Source organism: Arvicola amphibius, chromosome 7 (genome assembly GCF_903992535.2).
Source record: "Arvicola amphibius chromosome 7, mArvAmp1.2, whole genome shotgun sequence".
Taxonomy (NCBI): domain Eukaryota; kingdom Metazoa; phylum Chordata; class Mammalia; order Rodentia; family Cricetidae; genus Arvicola; species Arvicola amphibius.
This window is the reverse complement of record NC_052053.1, coordinates 48,111,448-48,125,513: the sequence shown is the minus strand read 5'-3', so window position 1 is coordinate 48,125,513 and position 14,066 is coordinate 48,111,448. Positions and strand designations below refer to the sequence as shown.

At 48.8% G+C, this 14,066-nt stretch overlaps 1 protein-coding gene across 2 annotated transcripts in view; it reads right to left on the bottom strand.

The window, feature by feature from the left end:
• Lrrc8a (leucine rich repeat containing 8 VRAC subunit A) overlaps positions 1-14,029 on the bottom strand; it is a 43,943-nt gene extending 29,914 nt beyond the window's left edge. The window contains exon 1 of one of the 2 annotated variants that reach the window (XM_038336870.2): positions 13,951-14,029. The gene's annotated coding sequence lies outside the window, so the exon portion shown is untranslated. Of the gene's footprint in view, positions 1-12; positions 876-13,950 lie in introns of those variants that run through there. The other variant, XM_038336869.2, reaches the window with a different exon arrangement.
• Between the last annotated feature and the right edge of the window lie 37 nt (positions 14,030-14,066).

Sequence of the window (14,066 nt, the reverse complement as noted above, 5' to 3'; positions counted from 1 at the left end):
CGACCCACTCACCTGAGCTCGCCGCTCACAGCCACCCGGCAGGCAGCCCCGGCCCTCCGCCACACAGTCCCGCCGCCGGACGCCGCGCTCCTCCGGCGCCCTCCTTTTGTTTGTCCCTCACTGCACCACTCGCCCTCCTCCGCCCCGGAAGTGACGTCACGGCCGGGAGAGCCCGCGACCGCCAGGGCGTTACCATGTCTGTAAAGGGGAAAGCGTCCCATGGCTTCGCCCTACTCTCGCCAACGCGCCTGCGCCAAGCCACTTCAGGCGGAAGTAACGGAGCGAAGTTCAGCCCTCTTAAAGGGACAGGGATCCCTGCAACCTGAGGGGTGTGCTGCTACTGCGAGAGCGGCGAAATGACCTGAGAGGACGAAAGTAGCAGCTCACTATCGTTGTTCGTGTTCCGATAAACATTGTGCCATAGTCTTCAACCCTTTAGTCCTGTTCGTTTGCTGCGTAGCTGCCCAAAAAGTTGCAGGTGCCCGCGCACGTAACTTGAGGGCTGCTGCTAACCGACCGGCGCTCACTCCTTTTCCACACTCATCCCGACTGCGACTGTCGTCCCGTAAAAGCAGTGGAAGCCGAGCTGACAGTGAATTCTGAGCTGAGCTGCGGTGGATCTACGTCTCCTGGTCATTCGCTCCAGCTCTTCATCTGTGTGGGTCCTCCTGGGTCCTTAAAGTTCACAGGCTAACTGTAGTGATCCATACGTTGGTAAATTGTTTAGCCATTAAAGCGAAGTGTTCCGTGTTCTCGAGTACATCCTTACTTGAAAGAAGAAAAGTCAGGGAGGACAGCAATGAACACCGGGCGTTTTTGTAGCTGTAGATGTGGACGTGGTATCAGTGATTTGTGCACCAGCTGACTGATAAGATACACAAACTGTACAGATTATTCTTCGCTCCCTGAATAATCTCCGCCCCCTTTTGCTGTGACAATTGACCATCAGTATAAGAGTTTCTGGGCTGTCAATTGTTCGCTGAATCTACGCACTTACCCTTCAGCTAGTCACATCGATATTTTAATCAACTTTAAAACTACGTAGTGAAGCTTTCAGCCTTTTCTTCCTTTCCAGACATTGACTCTTTTTCCTTTGAGAAGGAAACAAAACAGACAAACAAACAAACAAACAAACAAACAAAAAAGACCCAAATAAGACCTGGACGGACGGGGTAAACTAGGGAAGCTTCATAGAGAAGATGACACCTCAAGCCCTGAAAGAGGGCTGCAGGCTGCATTAGACGCTGAACCGAGTTGTTTGGTAAGGAACACACAGTAGAGAGTTGCCAGCGTGGATTAGAAGCTTGCTGAGCAGAAATATGGCCTAGAGGGAATTTTTCAACATTCATTGCAACATATATATATTATTATCCTTCCTAAACAAATTCATGCAGTCCATAATGTGTGACTTATTTTGCTAAGCAGTGTATCCTGGATACTGTTTTCAGTGCTAAGGATTCAGCCCAGTGCCGTGGGCATGCCAAGCACAACCTGCTGTGGAATAATCCTTGTGTACACTGTGAAGATGTTTTAATCTCACTGGTTTAATAAAGAGGCAACTGGCCAACAGCTAGGCAGAAAGAAGTTAAGCAAGAGAGGCGGATCGAGAGAACATTGGGAAGGAGAAAGCAGGAGATGAACACACCCTGCTCTGCCACATGGTAGAGCATAGTAAGACATATGGGTTAGTAAGTTGAAAGAGCTAGTTAATAATAAGCCTAAGCTATTGGCTGAGTTTCTTTGTGGTTATTTGGGATCTGGCGGGTGAGACAGAAAAGTCTGCCTACACATCCATGTGCTGCAGCCCCTCACAGCTTTTAATGTGTGTGTGTGTGTGTGTATTTTTTTATTTTTCGAGATTCGAGACAGGGTTTCTTTGTAGCTTTGGAGCCTGTTCTGGAACTCAGTCTGTAGACCAGGCTGACCTCGAACTCACAGAGATCTGCCTGCCTCTGCCTCCTGAGTGCTGACATTAAAGGCGTGCACCACCACCGCCTGACGTAATGACTGTTTATATTCTAAGTGTGCCATGGTTTACTGATGAAGTCCTAACTACTGGACAACTTCCCATGTCTCCTATCACAAGTGATGCCATCTTTGTACACATGTGTGTTTCTATGCCATTAAGTTCCTACAAGTGAAGCTAGTGCATGGCTGTACACGCTTAAATATATGGTAGGTTACCCCTAGCACTTGAAAGGCAGAGGCAGGTGGGTTCTTTGGGTTCAAGGCCTGGTCTGCACAGAGTTCCAGGCCAGCCAGGACTACACAGAGACACCTTGTCTCAAATAAATAAATAAATAAACAAATAAATAAATTTATAGTAGATATAGTAAATTCCAGTTAGCTTTACTTTTTTTTTTTTTTTTTTTTTTTTTTTCGAGACAGGGTTTCCCTGTAGTTTCTAGAGCCTGTCCTGGAACTAGCTCTTGTAGACCAGGGTGGCCTCGAACTCAGAAATCCGCCTGCCTCTGCCTTCCGAGTACTGGGATTAAAGGCGTGCGCCACCACCCCACCACCCCCACTAGCTTTACTATTTTTTGTTTGTTTGTTTTTTGTGGTTTTTCAAGACAGGGTTTCTCCATGTAACAGCTCTGGCTGTCCTGTATATCAGGCTGACCTCCAACTCACAGAGATCTTCCCGCCGCAGCCTTCCAAGTGCTGGGATTAAAGTCATGTGCTGCCACAGCCCAGCTTAGCTTTACTGTTTTATTTTTTTGTGTATGGACATTTTGCCTGAATTTATGTCTATGTACCCAGTTGCGTATGGAGACCAGCAAAGGGTGTTGGATCCCCTGGAACTGGAGCTACAGATGGCTATGAGCCACCATGTGGGTGCTGGGAATTGAACCATTACCCTTGAGAAAAACAGCCAGGGATCTTAACAGTTCAACTGCCATCTCTCCAACTTTTAGCATTACTGTTGCATTTTGTTTCCTTTTTGAGACAGCCAGGCTTTGAGTGGGAGGAGCCCATTTCTAATTTGCTAACAGAGGCCGGGTTGGCTCATGTTTGCTGGCAGGAGTTCTAGCCTCTCTAGGTCTGGCCTTTTTATGTTGTGGGATATTGGTACACTGTGTGAAGATACATTGCTGTGATTGGTGTCATAAAGAGCTGATGTTAAGGCGGGACTTCAAGGCAGAGAGGGAGGGATTAGGAGACGAATCTAGGCTTACCAGAGACTCCTGGAGACACAGAAGAAGCAGGAATGTACATTAATAAAAATGGGTTAATTTAAAAGTTAGGCTAGCTTTAAAAAGCCTATGTTAATGCCAATCTTTCATAATTAATAATAAGTCTCCTCATGTCCTTATTTGGGAGTTGTCTGGTGGGTCAGAAAGACTTATTACATTTCTGCCCATTCAGTGAAGAGCTGGCCCATTATCTCTAAGTCACCCCATGTAGATCCTGGATTCTGTGGTTTATTTCCCTTTGGCTCTGCCCTGGCTTGCTATACAGACTGCCCTCTCATTTCCTCCTATCTGTCTCTGTGCACACTGGCTGGGCCGGGCACGATAGCCAGCATTCCCGCGGCCTGTCACTGAGTCTGAAGTGCCCTTCACAGACTCATGCTTGTCGTGCTGGTTTCCCAGTTCCTGGGGTCATTTGGGAGGTTCTAGAAGATATTTGTTAGTTTTGTGAGATGGGGTCTCACTATGTAGGCTCCCTGGAACTCACAGAGATCCTCCTGCCTCTGCCTCCGAAGTGCTGGGGTTAAAGTGGTATGACATCACGGCTATACAGGAAAGGCTTTTTTTTTTGTCTTTCGAGACAGGGTTTCTCTGTAGCTTTGCCATATGTCCCATGCACCCACATCTACATCCCACACCCCCACACCCCCGCGCACGCATGCACACACCAGCTTTCTCATCTGTCACAGTGGGAAATGTCTTTGCATCAGGGCTGCTGCTGCTCCACTGTGCTTTTCTGCTATAAAACCCTGACCCACAATAACCGCCTTCCCCCCCGTTGTTCTGTGTGTTATTTTAGTCCCAACAACACAAACAACCAACTCAGAGGGCTGGTACTGTCTGTAGAATGGTGCTGTGATAAACTGACCTTTGGAACTGGTCTGAAGGAGCAAGCAGTGTGGAAAGGTTGAAGCTGTGAGCTACACTCTGGGATGGCATGAGTGCCACCTAGCGTGCAGTCTAGGGATGCTTCTAGAAACACTGTTGGTCACTTCACTGAGAAGCACCTTGGTTATGCTCTGGCAAAGAACTTGTCTCCATTCTGCCCATGTTCTGAAAATTGGGTTGACTGAAAGGATAGACTAATTTGTTTGGAAGAGGAAGGTTCGAGACAGCAGAGCTTCAGGCTGGGGATGGTTCCAGCGTTAGCCAGGTTTGTAAGAATTGGAAGGTGAAGTGAAATGGTATTTGAAGACAGTACAGTCTGAGCAGAAAAGGAGTGCTGGCATAAAGGTATGTACCACCATGTCCAGCCCAAAGACTGATTGATTGATTTACTTATTATTTGTTTGTTTGTTTTAATTTTTTTGAGACAGGGTTTCTTTGTGTAGCCCTGGCTGACCTGGAACTCACTCTGTAGACCAGGCTGGCCTTGAACACAGAGATCCACCTGCCTCTGCCTCCCAAGTTCTGGGATTAGAGGTACGCTCCACCTCTACCTGACTCCAAAGATCTATTTTTCTTTGTGTGTATGCATGTTTTGCTTGCTTGCATGCATGTATGTGTAGCTATGTGTGCAGTGACACCAGAGGTGGACATCAGAGCCCCTAGAACTATGGTGCAGACGGTTATGAGCTGCCACTTGGGTGCTGGGAACCAAACCTCTGTCCTCTGCAACAGTAGCAAAGACACTTAACTGCTGAGCCATCTCTCTCCAGCCTAGCTTGATGCTTTTTCTGTCTTTGTTTTGCTTTTCTTTATGAAACAGACAGGGTCTCTCTACATAGACCTGGCTGTCCTAGAACTCGCTATGTAGACCTGGCTGACCTAAATTCATAGAGCCAGCTCACTGCTTCTTTATTGGCCATAGTGTGGACAGCCTCCTCCCCATGCTGCCCCACCACAGCCAGCAGCTCCACAGTTGACAGAGCCTGCCCCACTTGCCGGATCACCACTCCTGATCCCGAGAGTCAGACTTGTCTCCTAGTCGCTGTTCCTGGGGCGATTTGGTCACATGGTGCACTGACACACCGCACCTGCACCCTGTGGGAAACTGAAACTATGGGCCTCATGAACTTTCGAAATGAACTTCTGCCTCCCCTAGGCCTAGTGGTCATTCCAGACTCCACCTTCATCAGCTGTACCATCCAAAGAACAGCGTCTTTTTTGTTCCCCCCAAATATTTACCTATTTATTATGTATACAATATTCTGTCTGTGTGTATGTCTGCAGGCCAGAAGAGGGCACCAGATCTCATTACAGATGGTTGTGAGCCATTCTGGGAATTGAACTCAGGACCTTTGGAAGAGCAGGCAATGCTCTTAACCACTGAGTCATCTCTCCAGCCCAATGGCGTCTGTTTTATGAAGGGGAGGATGGGCTGAGAGGTGCAGATGGGAGAACTGGTGTGTTTGGTGCAGGATGAATCCATACCTGGGCCAGAGATGAGACGCTCCAGGTGAAGGCAGAGCTCAGGCCCCAAGATTGGCTTTGCCCATGCCGCACCCTCTCTATCCTGGTTACAGCCAGTCCCTTGTCCCACTCCCAGATGGTTTTATGCTACTGTGAAATATATATAAAATGTTTCCTATCTGTAATGTATTTCAGAAGTTAGGCTTTTTTTAAAAAAAAAAAGATTTATTTATTTATTATATATACAGTGTTCTGCCTGCATGTATGCCTACAGGCTAGAAAAGGCACCAGATCTCATTAGGGATGGTTGAGAGTCACCATATGTATGGTTGCTGGATTTGAATTCATGATCTCTAGAAGATCAGCTAGTGCTCTTAACCACTGAGCCATCTCTCCAGCCCTTCTTCTTTTTAAATGCTAATCAATACTCAGTGTACCCAATTCATAAAAACAAAACAAAACAAAAAAAACCAACCAACCAACCAAACAACAACAACAACAAAAAAAAACCCGCACACACATACCCCACCTTGAGGCTCCAAGAGAAGCTTCTACCCATCTCCACTAGTCAAAGGCAGCTTCTGGACCTGAGTGCAGGGTGCATGTCTGGCCATTGCTCTAAGCAGCCCGCCTACCTGCAGAGACAGGCAGGTACAGGGGAGAGAGCCTTTCTCTGGACAGCTGACAGCCATGCCATTGTAGAGCCTGCAAGATCAAGTGTGCACCCAGGCCACGGGGGTGAGGAGGATAGGGGAGGGGACAGACACAGGACATTCCCCCTTTTAGCCTGTTCAGCTTCAAAATTAAAAGCACAAATATTCCAAAACAATAAGGACCAAATTAAGAGTACTGGCAGCTCTTCCAGAGGACCAGAGTTCAATTCCCAGCACGCACATGGCAGCTCACAACTGTCTATAGCTCCAGTTTCAGGGGATCTGACAGCCTCACACAGATATACACGTAGGCAAAACCCCAATGCACAAAAGAGAGCGAGCGAGCTGAGCAGTGGTGGCACACACCTTTAATCCCAGCACTCAGAGGTAGGACGAACTCTTGTGAGTTTGAGGCCAATCTGGTCTACAGAGCAAGTTCCAGGACAGCTAACACTACACAGAGAAACCCAGTCTGGAAAAATCAAAATGAAACAAAACAAAAATAGGGCCCAAACCTTCCTTCAGGCACTGCCAAGAGTACACTGAGTCAGGCAACATGTCACTGAAGGTCCAGGGAGGCTCACACTTGGGCACATGCAGTGACCCACAGGCCACCCAACTGGTTTCTGTCCCTGTAGCCACCACCAAGCCGCACCGCAGGACAGCACTTGGTGGCACTGTATACTGTGTCCTGTCACACACAGGCTTCAGCTGCTTGCTCTCCACCGGCACCAGCAGGGCAGACTCGGGCTTCCCCTTCCCAGGAACAGCTCCACGAGATCAACAGGAAATTCCCACAGGCGGGCCGCCACTGCTGACCCCGTTCTCATAAACAAGAACAGGACAGCGCCACAGCCAGGCCTTTCCCACTTCCTCCACACAGCTGAGTGGGTGAGGCCCACTCTGGGGGTAAGGTGGGGGCTGCAGCCGGCATGTGCCTTCTATCTGCCCTGGCCTGGGAAGGGGCTCCAGATGCTATTGTTTTGCCTTTGGCAGCGCCCAGGTCACCTGACTTTTGTGAGGCAGGCACACAGGCAGAGAGGGAACTGATGGGGACTGGGGACGGGGATGTGGGACTCTTCTGGGGAGACTTTTTTGTTTTGTTTTGTTTTCTGAAACAAGGTTTCTCTGTATATCCCTGGCTGTGCTGGAACTGGCTCTGTAGACCAGGCTGGCCTAAAACTTGAGGGTACACCTATCTCTGACTTCCGAGTTCATGCTCAGGTTGGGAGACTTTAAGATTTATACTTGTCAATGTATGTGTATGTGTTAGCATGCATAAGTGATATGTATAGTTGCCTGTAGAGAACAAAAGAGGATGACAGATGCCCTGGGGCTAAAGTTACAGGCCACATGACATGGGAGCTGGGAACTGAACTCATGTACCAGGAGAGCAATCTTTCCTGTTGTAGAATCCTACTTTAACTATGTAAAGATGTGTTGCATTTGTTTACGCTGCATTTGTTTAACTTTGTAAAGATGTTACTTTTGTTTCACCTTGCCTGCCTAAGGCACCGGACTGGTCTAATAAAAAGCTGAATGGCCAATAGCTGGGCAATAGAGGGCTAGGTGGGCCTGGCAGACAGAGAGTAAGTAGCAGGAGGAATCTAGGCTTGAGGGAGAAGAGAGAAGGAGGGAGAAAGAGAGATATGCTGGGGTTCAGGCAGACATGGAGAAAGCAGGAAAGTAGGACTACAGAATGAAAGAAAAGGTAAAAAGCCCCAAGGCAAAACGTAGATGAAGAGAAACAGGTTAATATCAGTTATAAGAGCAAAAGGAGGCCAAGCAGTGGTACACGCCTTTTTTAATCCCAGCATTCGGGAGGCAGAGGCAGGCGGATCTCTGTGAGTTTGAGGCCAACTACAAGAACTAATTCCTGGACAAGCTCCAAGCCTGCCTCAAAAAAAAAAAAAAGAGCTAGTGGGACAAGCATTAGATATAAGATAAAGCTGAGCATAACTAATAAGTCTCCATGTTGTGATTTGGCACTGGTGGTTCAAGAAAGCCTGATACTCTTTCCAGCCCCACTTGGGGAAAGTGTCTACTCAAGCCAGATAGAAAAGGGCAACAACAGACCAAAGAAACTTCCACTGAGTCCAGCATGGTGAACTGGTGAGTTTACTGAGACTGCTTACAGTCTCATGAGCGAGCTCTTGCATCGCAGGATAGCTGCTGGCTTGAAAGCTGTGGAGTGTCCTCTTATACATCCTTTCAAATGCAGCACCTCTTGAGATCAAAGATTGCCACATGTGGAATATTCCTTTACACTGTGTGAACATATGTTGCTGTGATTGGTTTACTAAATAAGCTGACTGACCAATAGCTGGACAGGATAAGTTTAGGTGGGAGAACCAGACTCAGGACACTGGTAAGAAGGGTGGAGTCAGAGGAGTCACCAGCAAGACACAGAAAGGAAACAGGAGGTATGAGATGAAAGAGAGGTAATGTCATGTGGCAGAATGCAAATTAATATAAATGGATTGATTTATGTTGTAAGAGCTAGTTAATAATAAGCCTGAGCAATCAGGTGACCCTTCATAATTAATATTAAGTCTGCATGTCAGTTATTTGGGAACTGGTGGGTAGGAAAGAAAAGTAGCCTACAGCCACAGCAGGGCTACATGGTGTGGATGGAGGGGAGTGAGTGACTGGACTATCAGATGAAGGTCTGATCGCCCCTCACTTCTATCAGGGAATGTAGAGTAAGTCTTGTGGGGGACACAGCTGCCCTGATTTCAAGATGGTCACCCCAGGTCGTGCCTGGAGGATAGCATACCACAACAGAGGATTGATCCCCTATTCCACATGTGACGAGTAGGCCAGGGAAGTCTTTACTTTGATATCCAGAATCCAAATAGTCAAATAGTATGAAACCAGTAGCAAACATGCATCACCTTGTGTATTAAAGAAAAAAAGTCACCAGCTGGCAGTGAGTTAGAGGCCAGCCTACAGAGTGAGTTCTATGACAACCAGTCTCAAAAAAGAAAAAGAAAAAGAAAAAGAAGAAAGAAAGAAAGAACCCCATGATAAAAGTTTGTTCAAAGGTTGGGGTTGGAGTCTCCTGCCTGCTGTTGGGGAGAACTGAGGAGGAGGAGGCTCAGGGAAAGCAAAGGATCCAGCCCCAGGACTGCAGTGTGCATGTTCAAGTTCACAACCTCATCTTCTTTTTTTTTAAAAGGTTTATTTATTTATTTCTTTTTATGTATACAATATTTTGTCTCCATGTATGCCCGCACGCCAGAAGAGAGTGCCAAATCTCATTACAGGTAGTTGTGAGCCACCATGTGGTTGCTGAGAATTGAACTCAGGACCTCTGGGAGAGCAGCCAGTGCTCTTAACCTCTGAGCCATCTCTCCAGCCCACAACCTCACCTTCTTTCCTGAGGTGCTGGTTGCAACATGCTGCTCACGCTGAGCCTTCGTCAACAGGGGACAAAGGCCATTGCCAAGATTCAGGACATGAGATCAACGTCATGGGTTTGTTTTGCAAATTACATGACGGTCTCTAAACAGGCCAGTTTGGGGTTTGGAGCCTGGGGCAAGCAGCCTAAGTGCCTTCCCCACACCAATGTGTTCTCAAAACATCCTACAGGGAGCTGGGTACTAAACTGAACCTCAAAAGTGAGGAATGCTGGCTTGGTGGTGCACGTCTTTGATCTCGGCACTTGGGAGCCTAAAGCAAGTGGATCTCTGTGAGCCCAAGATCAGCCAGGGCTATGTGGTGGGATCCTCTCAATAAATAAACAAATAATGAAAACCTAAAAAATTCTTAAAAAAAAAAAAAAGAAATGAGTAACTTAAAGTTCAGAGAAATTCACTGTTGGTAAGTGAGTATGTGGCAGCTATGATCCTAGCCCAGATCTGAATAGAGACTCAAGTCTTTATTCATTTGTTTTATTATTATTATTATTATTATTATTATTATTGCTTATTTGGTTTTGTTTTTGTTTTTCAAGCCAGAGTTTCACTATTTAGCCCTGGGTCTTCTGGAACTTGCTCTGTAGACCAGGCTGACCTTAAACTCACAGAGATCTGCCTGCCTCTGCCTCCCGAGTGTCACCACCACCTGGCTGAGACTCAGATCTTCAATTGTGCACTTACTGACTGCTTTCTCCTTTTCCAAGTGCAGGTGAAGAACCTCGGCCTACACATGTGCACCTGGTCAGTGCTTGGGAAGCATCCTGCCTTGCCAGCTTCTCACACTCACCACACCCAGGTCAGCGCACCCAAAGCTCTGAGAAGGCCTGCAGCACAAGAAGACACTGTGGTAGCACACGTGTACAATCCCAGCACATAAAGGTCTGAGTGGGAAACTAGGTCCAGGCCTGCCTGGGCTTTACAGGGAGACCATGTCTCACAAAACTGAAAAGAACAAAACAAACAAACAAAAAAAAAAACCCCACCAAAACAAAGATACCATTCGACCAGAATTTTCTGACCAACACGACCAGAGACTGCTTAGTAGTGTGTCAGCAGCAGGCACCAAGAAGACCTGAGATAAAAATAAACAGTTTCCAAATAAAAGCCTTGGACTGAAAAAGCACAGCCAGCAGGTGCCACTCAACTGTCTGACACACTGCAGAATATCCTGTCCCTGCGTTAAGGGCCCAAAGGATATGGTTCTGGCCTTTGCTCCTCTTGGGGAAGGCTGCTGAGCAAGGCTGAGACTCTGCTCTGCTACCTGCGTGCTGGCTGTCCTGACCATCTGTGCAGAGTTGACATCTCCCTTGACTTCATGGATGCTGCCATACTAGAAGGCAACTTTTGCAGTCTTGAAGCCAGATCCTGCTGGGGATCTAGGAACCAACCTTAGACCGAGACCAGTTAATGGACTTAGTGGAGTTAGTGGAGGCTTCTGGAGAGTAAGTGCCCCAAAAGTAAGTGTCCCTGGGGCACAAACAATGGTAAGAGTGATCTCAGCATGAGGCAGAGGAGCATCCAAAGAATGCTGCCCCTGGAGGTGGGAAGTGACAGGGAGGAGTAACAGTGGTGGGGCAGGCCATACAAGGACTTCCACTGAAACCCAAGGACACACTCTCCACAATGATTAGGTGCTCCAGGATCACTGCACAGGGAGCACTCTGTTCTGCACTTTGCCCAGAGACAAGGTGGCAGTGTGTGTAGGGTAAAAGGGCCAGCCAAAGAAACACACCCTGGTTCTGAGACCCACGCCAGTGAAAGAAATGCTTTAGCCCCGAACCCAGACCCAAAGAAATGCACCCTGTCTCTGAAACCAGTGCCAAAGAAAAATACTTTGTCCCTAGAATCAGAGTCTGTGAAAGAAATATGCCCTGGTCCCAAAACTAGAGCCAAAAACCTTAAAAGGCCAGTGAAAGAAACACAGTTTGGCCCTGAAGTCAGCCATTTCTGCCCCAGAAAAACTAAACTAACCAATCCCTCTTCTCCCTGGAAAAACTCCACCCCTAAGAAGCCCTATACAAGTCCCTCTGCCTGTTCAGGTTCTGGCTGCTCTTCTTCCACCTTGGTAGAGGCAGCCACTCTCATGGATTCTTCCCTCCCAATAAATCTCTTAAGAAGGTTTGGGTGAAGACCTTCTTTTTCTGGAGCATAGCACAGCAGGACTGTAACATTTTCTCTGGAGAAGCCTTCACCTAGCAGGCCGAGTTGTTACAACTTTGCCAGGGAAGTCAGAAGCACAGTCTAAAGGAGCAGGACTGTAACAGTTTTCTGCTGGGGAAAACTTCCCCTAGCAGAGCAGAGTTGCTACATTCCGTGGACCAGAGCCAAGTTGTAGCAACTTCGCTGGGAAGCCCTCTGCTGCAGGAACAGAGCTGTCACTGTGGGGAAACCTTCCCTAAAGTAGGGCTGTAAACTGCTACACTTACTATGACCTCTGCTATTCCCTGGCCCCCGACTGCCAGGATCCCTTTCCTTCTGAGCTGTGCCACCTCCGATGTATAGTATGGATGCTTCTGTAGACCTGGGGAGGACAGCAGAAACAGCCTGAGTTGGGAGTGTGGCTCAGCCACAGGGAAGGCCAAAGTACTTCCAGGAGTAAGCCATAAAGGGGGTAACACATTCTGGGGCCTGGATGGGTCTAAGAGGGATTATAGAACATGCCATAACTGGGGGAATCCAGTTTGTGGCTGGGGGGCAGTGCAAGCACCCAGAAGTTGACCTGAGTGGCCAGCGGCAAAGCGCCTAGACAGAAAGATACAGAAGCTGTCCAGGCCACCTGGCACTGCCTCCTCCTCAGTCAGGACTGGGACTGAGGCTGTGCAATCACTTGCTCATGGTAGAGGGACCAGAACTGAGGCTCCAGACTCACATGTTCCTACAGTGCCCCTCTTCCTGAAAGTGTCCCTTCAGCAACCCTGTCCATACATCCATGGGTACCTCTCCTCTGGACTACCATGGGGCTCTTTCTGTCCTAACAGTGCTCAATCCTCAGCGTCTATGGCCTGATGTCTGTCTCCCCTCAGACTGCAGTGCTGAGGAGGCCAGGGACACATTTCCTAGCATAAATCCCAGTCCAAGGCAGACGGTTATGACAGAGCAGGTGAGTGAGCCCAGGGATGGAGAGGTGGTGAGCGAGACTCCAGGTACCCATGTGGATCCCACCTGGGTCCTTCTGGGCTCTTTGCCTATTAGGCTGTGCCTCGGTGTCCCCACATGAAAACCTGGAATCACTTTTGGTTCCTCCCTTGAAGCTCCTTCAAGCAGCAAGTAAACCCACTACCTGCCCAGACTCCTGACTCACAGGGCAATCCCTCGAAACCCCCACTCTCTACAAACTGCCTTCTAGCCTGTGTCCTCAGCAGACAAAAGGAACACTGGGAGGAGGGCCATCACAACGTTTCTTGATCTCCTATCCTACGCCCTACAGACCCTAGGAGGCAAGAAGGTCCTGAGTATCAACACCCCTCAAACCCAACAAGCTATAGGACCGGGAAGACAGGGAGTCAAGCCAGCATCACCCCAGTATCTTCTCCACAGTCCTTGCTTCCTTCCCCTGGGCTGCCACAGGAGAACTTAACATTCACTGACAGTGTGTCCCGACCATTTTCACTGTCCCAAACCTATGAACACACAAATTCTGCTTCCCTTCCTCCCCAGTGCTGTGTGCTACTCTGTGTGCTCCAGAGAGCAGAACACAGTCAACCGGGATTAAAGGAATCATCGCCCCCATTCCAAGGAGGAAGGTCGTTTAAAACTTTCAGGTCTTACATCCCGTTTTTCACAATTTAGCTTCCAATTTCATTGTGTTCCTTCAACCTGGGAGCATCTTTGCTGACCTCCGGCTCACCCACACCTTCTCGGATCTGATACTCCTTCCCGCCGGTGGATGCACAAGACGGGCAAAACCGCTGGAGTTTCACATCAAGAACCGGTCGTCCGGGGAAGCCCAGGCCAAAGACCGAGGTCCCTAAAGCCGGTGATCCTGCCCCCATGGCAGAGAACTGTCCGCAGATCAGGAAGAGGGAGGGGTCCAAGAAAAGAGACTGGCGCCGGGAAGCCCAAGGCTGAGAACCGGGAGAGCTGCTGATGGGGCTGCTGATGTCCAGAGAACGCCCAGCGGGACCCACAGGGAAGCGGATGCGCGCGCGGAGGGGCGCGGGTCTGCGGGGACCAGCGCAGCAAGTGTGATGTGGGAAGCGCGGCGGAAACTCGGGTGAGAGGCGCGTGCGGAGGCCGAGCGCAAGTGAATGGGTTCCGTGAGGTGACAGCGCGCGTCGCTTTCCCACCCGACCCACTCGCCTGGACCCGCAGCTCCCGGCCGCACGTCCTGATTACCTCTTCTCATAGCCGCTCACGCCGTGGATCGTTGGCGCCTTGTTTTGTTTGCCTGTCACTGTACCGCTTCCTAGGTATCTGCCCCGGAAGTGATGTCACCGGGCGCAATCGGGGGC